Source organism: Nothoprocta perdicaria, unplaced genomic scaffold (genome assembly GCF_003342845.1).
Source record: "Nothoprocta perdicaria isolate Ctin4 unplaced genomic scaffold, notPer1 scaffold_114, whole genome shotgun sequence".
Taxonomy (NCBI): Eukaryota; Metazoa; Chordata; class Aves; order Tinamiformes; family Tinamidae; genus Nothoprocta; species Nothoprocta perdicaria.
Window position 1 is genome coordinate 2,331,404 of NW_020454250.1, and position 6,460 is coordinate 2,337,863.

Sequence of the window (6,460 nt, forward strand, 5' to 3'; positions counted from 1 at the left end):
CTGGAAATTTCTGTCTCTGAAAAGGGGAAAGGAAGGTTTAACGCCATCAGATTACTGGAAAAAAAAAAAAAAAAAAAAAAGAGGGTGAGACATAAGGTTATCAGCTATCATCTAATATTAATACATAATATGAGACAGTTTTGTTATTTTTGGAAGTGCTGCCTTAGTTCAATGTTAAACCACACGATTTATCTGGACCTTAAAAAGTATCCAGCAATGCCGAACGAATGGATTGATTGATTAGTTTGACACAAGGGTCAACTCTCTTCTCCAAATACACATGAAGACTGTATGTGGACCGCAGATATTAACTTATATTTAAATCTCCAAGTTTTTGCCCAAGTTTTTCAGTCAAACTTTTTTTTTTTCCCTCTTTAAACTAATATAAAAATACCCATTCCTAGCTTAGCAGAAACCCAACCAACCTACTCTTCTTGCCCACAAACATGAACACTGTTCGTCCTCCAAGGAAAAGGTTCCTTGGCATAACAAGGGGAAATACATTAAGGTCTGAAACACACAAAAGATTTTGGGTGTGTGTGAATGCATGCGATTCCTGATGTAACTCTAAAGGAAACTCTCCATATACAGTATGGACAAGAAGGTGCCACAGCTCAACAGTCTGTTTTCCAGAGGTCTAAAATGCAGAGTTCAAACTCCAAAGGAAATACGCAGTTTCACTGCTCTATATAAAATTACCTTTTGCAGAGAAAAATCACAGATCACATCAGTCTTCACAAGTTCCAACGTCTTCCCCCATATCCAAACCTGATCCCACAGATTAAGGCATAATTTGCACCATGACCAGACTAAAGAATACAGACCCGGCCAAATAAAAGTTTAAAGTGCTAGATAAACACAGATTCAATGAGATTAGACACACTGCATTCTGCAGGCAGTTTTCAGCAAACAGATTCAAGACTCATCATGCCTACAGCATCCTTTCCTTCAGGAAAAAAGATCAGAGGAAGCAATACACCACTCTGTCCATAAGATGCAAACGTCTGATACAGAAAGGTTTATGTATGCCTAAAAATACAAACCTCAAACCAAGTAGTAAATTAGGAGCCCATTTTTAAACAGTTATGGTTTCTAAGATGTTATTCTTAGAATTATTCTCCTGTTCGAAAGTAACAAGACTCCAACTATGGCTACCTGTGTCTGTTTATGTAGTACTTGCTTTTATAAGCAGCACAGCAATGTACAGAAAGTTAACAAATATTCAAAATCATGATTACAACTTTTGCTTTCAGCCTTCTTACCTAACAATTAGCTTGGCATTAAATCCACTGGCCCAACAAAGCCTGTGTTGATTGTCACATAAAGAACTGCCAAAGCAAGATGGTTCAGCAACATGACACTGCTTGCCTGCAAAGTCATTACCAAGTGACAATTCCACATTAAAGTCAGCAACTTGCTCCACATAATTAAAATACAGCTTCAATGCTGTACTTTAGGAGACAGGCCCATGTTTAAAGCAATGCTACCTGCAGATGAAAATGGCACCTACTGAGGGCACACACGATGGAGAAAACAGGAGTCCAAGCGAACAAGATGAATCGTTAACCTGCAATTAAAGCAGAGGGAAAACAAAATAAACCTAGTCTAGTTCAAGAAACTGCTGTCCAGAGACATTACGGTGCTGGATGTTGTTATTAAATGGAGCTGAAATGGAATTCAAGGAGTAGAGAAAACACTGAGCTATGAAGGAGAGACGTCAGCATCGAAAAGGACATCGTGTAACAGGTCTCCTACACTGAAGCCCTCAGCAATTCCATCCTAAAACTCAGAGGGAGGAAAGGGGGAAGAGAAAAAGATAACCTGACAGCCTGTCATCATGGAGATTTTAATCTCATGCTTCGGGGAGAGGCGTGGAATTAAAAATAATTTTCTTCTTCAGTGACTGCCAAGCACTACGACCTACAACTCTATACCAAATAACAGCTGAAAGACAGCCAATATTCAGGAAATATTTTCTATCAGCTGAAAGAAACTGTCACTTCAGTCATATTCCCCAACTCTAATTTGCTGCCACTGTTTTCATGCCCTGGCAAATTGCGCTGGGTTTTACCCATGTTCTCGCTGGCTGGACCAGCCAGGGCAGCCGCTGCCTCTGTGGGGCTGCCCAACCTGCCCCAGGGCCGTGCAATGAAGAGGGGCCACGGGGCAGCCGGCGACGGGACCCCGAGCTCGCGACGGGACCCCGAGCCGGCGCCGCTCGGTGGACACCGTGCGTCAGCAACGGGAACAGCGGGAGTGGCAGCCAGGATGATTAAGGGAATGGAACATCTCTCGTATGAAGAGAGGCTGAGTGAGCTGGGCCTGTTTTCTCTGGAGAAGAGACGGCTCAGAGGGGATATGATTAATATGTATAAGTTCAGGAAGGGAGAATGCAGGGAGGAAGGGGACAAGCTGTTTTCACTGGTGGCCAGCGATAGGACGAGGCGTAATGGCCACAAGCTGGAGCATAGGAAGTTCCGTCTCCAGGTGAGGAGGAACTTCTTTACTGTTAGGGTAACAGAGCAGTGGAACAGGCTGCCCAGGGAGGCTGTGGAGTCTCCTACTCTGGAGGTCTTCAAAACCCGCCTGGATGCCACCCTGTGCCACATGCTGTAGGTGTGCCTGCTTGAGCAGGAAGGTTGGACTGGATGATCTATAGAGGTCCCTTCCAACCTTAAATATTCTGTGATTCTGTGAGTGGAGCAGGCAGAATCCAGGCTGAGCCGGGCTTGCTGGCTCTGCCCGGGGAAGCAGCACACGTCTCGCACAAGATGATTCAGACCCCTTGGACTGTGTAAAACACACCACTACTGCACTTCAGATCAGGCAAGAGAGCAGCAGATGACTCAGGACCTGGATGTCTGCACATGTGCTCACTCACAGCAAGGCACCGCACACTGCGACTGTGGCAGAGCACCACAGTGGGGCGAAAGCCAACCCCGTTCCTAATCACAGCGGGGCGAAAGCCAACCCCGTTCCTAATCACAGCGGGGCGAAAGCCAACCCCGTTCCTAATCACAGTGGGGCGAAAGCCAACCCCGTTCCTAATCACAGCGGGGCGAAAGCCAACCCCATTTCTGCACTGGACCCGCCAGGTGAGGCGAGACGAGACCGCCGTGCCGGCCGACGCCGCCCACACGGCTCGGGGCTCAGCCCACGCTCAGCTCCAAGCCCGGTGTGGGTCCGGCTCAGAACACGTCGTGGTCTCCACGGCCCCTGCCCGGCACACACGGGCCCCACACAGGCCCCATGCACGGCAGTCCCTGCTGGCAGGGCCTGGACCCGTGTCGCACGAGACGACGGAGCCGCCAGCACAGCCGGGCCTGGTTCGGCCTGGGCGCCGTGGTGTCGGCACCAACTCGCAGGGACCACGGCCCCGGTCTCGGCACGGGGTCGATGGCAATCGCGTCGCTGCCAGCGCCACCGGGCCGGCCCTCGCGGGGTGTCGTGGACACAGGGAGACTGACCCCGAGGCAGCCGGCACCCGCTGGGGTCGTTGAGGCAAAGCGGCCGGGTCCCATTGGCAGCCGACACATCAAAACACTGCAGAAACCTTAGGAAACATCTCTTCTCTTCACACTACGGGCTGTCTAGATGCACAGTGCTGATAAAGATGAAGGACTAACTAGGGACATAAAGCTAAGAGCTTGGACTATCTCCTCTGGAAACCAACCTCAGCACAGCATACAGATGGCAAATCAGGACCATGAAATGCTTAGGGAAATAAAAATACTGCGAGATCCTGTATCCATATCTCAATTTGTAATTATCTCTCGGTAATACGCACACAGGATTATAAGGGTGTTTTTTTTTTTTTTTTTAAATGAAGCCTCCAGTTTGTGGACCAGATCCAAGGGCTAGTTTCTATGCATTCCTGAGGGAGAAAGGGCTATAGAAAAGCCTTTTATTTCTGCCTGTATTTCCCAGAAGGCCTAACTAATGCAAAGGGAATGTACTGGGATCCTTGCATTGGGGGAGGGCAGGAAGGGATTAGCGTGTTCCACCGGCACCGCGAGCAGCTAAACGGGAGCACTCTGGTGAGGAGACAGCTACCGCGTCCTATTCCGCGCAGCAGCCCCTTGGGTACTCACCAAGGCAAGCTGCGCCCAAAGGCAGGGCCTATTTCACAGAAAGCTGTTTCTTGAAAGGCGACCCTTGAGACTGCACACGAGACCCCTGCACCTTCACCCCCCCTGGCCAGCACTGGCACCCACCAAGGCCGCCCCTGGGGCACAGGGACACGCAGCGCCAACCCCAAAGCTGGCCCAGGGCGCACAGCAGCAGCCCAATCACTCCTAGTCGGCTCCTCTGCTTCCAAGGCTGCCAGGCACGGAACATTCCAGCCTAACGAGCGCTGGTTTGCAAAGGAATATTCACTCCTCGGCTCTCTTCTTAAGTTTACTTAAGAAGTGATTTACTAGGCTTCCAGCCTTGACTCCTTCAGTGCTTGTATGTCAGAATACTTTTTCTATAGTAAATATCCCAATGCTCGAGGTAAAAGCACTTCCATTAGGAACTCCTTCCCCACAATCATACATCACTCCCTGTTACTAAAGCAAATCTCATAAAAAGCTGAATAAAGGCTATTGTTCCAACACAAAGACCTTGGCAATTGGATTTACTTTATTGCCAAGGTCCATCCACAGGCAATGCCTCCGGGCAGCGTCAGCGCGACCTCAGGTCCCCAGGGACCCCCACGGCAGCAGCCGCATCCTGCTGTGCCGGGCACCGGGGAAGCCACCGCTGCCACCGCAGGACACTGGCTGCACAAGGGGCACATCCCTGCCCTGCGGCCCCAGGAGGGTTTCACAGGATCACAGAGTGCCTGAGGCTGGAAGGACCTCTAGAGATCATCTAGTCCAACCTTCCTGCTCCAGCAGGGACACCCAGAGCACAGGGCGGCATCCAGGCGGGTTGGGAAGATCTCCAGAGAAGGAGACTCCACAACCCCCCTGGGCAGCCTGTGCCAGGGCTCTGTCACCCTCACAGGAAAGAAGTTCCTCCTCACATGGAGAAGGAGCTGCCTGTGTTTCGGCTTACACCCACTGCCCCTTGTGCTGTCACTGGACACCACCGAGAAGAACTTGGCCCCTTCCTTGCACAGGAACACACAGGAGCGCAGACGGCCCAGGGAACAGGCCAGGCTTGATGGAGGGAAGGCTGCTTTCACCTGCACCAGACCGCACGGCTCCAGCCCACACGCTACCCTGCGCTCACTAACCTGCAATTAAAAGGCAACATGAAGTTTAATTTCAGTTTTGCTGCACTTGCTGGTTCAGAAATTCCTACTCCACCTGTACTTAAACACTGTTTTCATCTTTCAATACAGGTCCCGGCTCACGCTAGGTAAAAATAAAATCCTTCCTGTGGTTATTAGGCATTAGTTACAGTGCAAAGTGCCTAGGTTTTCTTTTTAACTAGTCCATTCAATAACATGATCCCAGCTCTCCCTTCAGTCCCCTTGCAGAAAGTTAAAAGCAGAAAAATTAACTATTTACTTAAAACCAAACAATCAGGTTCATTTTTCTAGGTCTGTGCTTTTAGATGACGAGTTATTCGGGATTATATTTAAAACATTTAGCAAGTCAACAAAAAAACAACCAAGCTTTACTTACAACTAATTCTGCCCAGACACCAAGTCTTTCTTATGATCTCCTTTTACAATTCTTGAAGACTTTCAACTTTGCAATACCATTTTCTAGAACAGTAGTAATACAAATGGTGGACATTTGCACAGAATGTACAGATCAATGCTTTTAATAGTAGACTGCTTCCTGAAGGGGGAAAAAAAAGTACTTAGTGAAGTATAAACAGAGAGAGAGAGAATTTATCAGAGTACTATTCACAGACGATGGTGCTATTGAATAACACCATGTTTATTTAATAAAGCTCTGAAATGACCCAGTATCCAGAAACTGGAGAGAAACAAAGGTGGAAATAAGCAGATTTTAAAGGTGAAGAGGAACTAACGGTCACAAATAAGATGACATGGAGCCTTTGCAATCTCTAGAAATGTTAAAATGAGGAGGGATCCTTTTTCTGAAAGGCGAAAAAAAAAAGATGAGAGCACAAATTCCTGGGCTGACACGGAATTTCACCCAGTAATTCCAAAATCCATGTTACACAGGGGTTAAAGCAACGTCCTTATTTCAGCATGCTTTTCTCCAGCGGCAGGACTGGGTTACTTTTCCATGTTTTTTTCCGGGGTTATGTTTCCGCTGGGACTGTGTTTTCTCTATGCAGCATCACAACCTGCTGTCCCAGGCCTGAGAGGAGGCACAGGGCTGCCGGCTTCTGCAAAACTCTCTACACAACTCAGCTGGTTTCCCAGAGGCTTTCTCAACCCTCTTAAGTTTTCATTTTTGCGCAGAACATTGCTAAGATGTGTGAACTGCAAGACCCAGAAGCAATGGAAGTTGTAGCTGAGCTGCAACAGTAGTATGCAAGTCCCTCCTATACA

General features: G+C 48.3%; 1 protein-coding gene across 1 annotated transcript in view; it reads right to left on the reverse strand.

Annotated features, from left to right (window-relative positions):
- Positions 1-1,533, reverse strand: part of SEMA4D (semaphorin 4D) — a 52,903-nt gene extending 51,370 nt beyond the window's left edge. The window contains exon 1 of the mRNA XM_026053195.1: positions 1,511-1,533. The gene's annotated coding sequence lies outside the window, so the exon portion shown is untranslated. The remainder of the gene's footprint in view (positions 1-1,510) is intronic.
- Between the last annotated feature and the right edge of the window lie 4,927 nt (positions 1,534-6,460).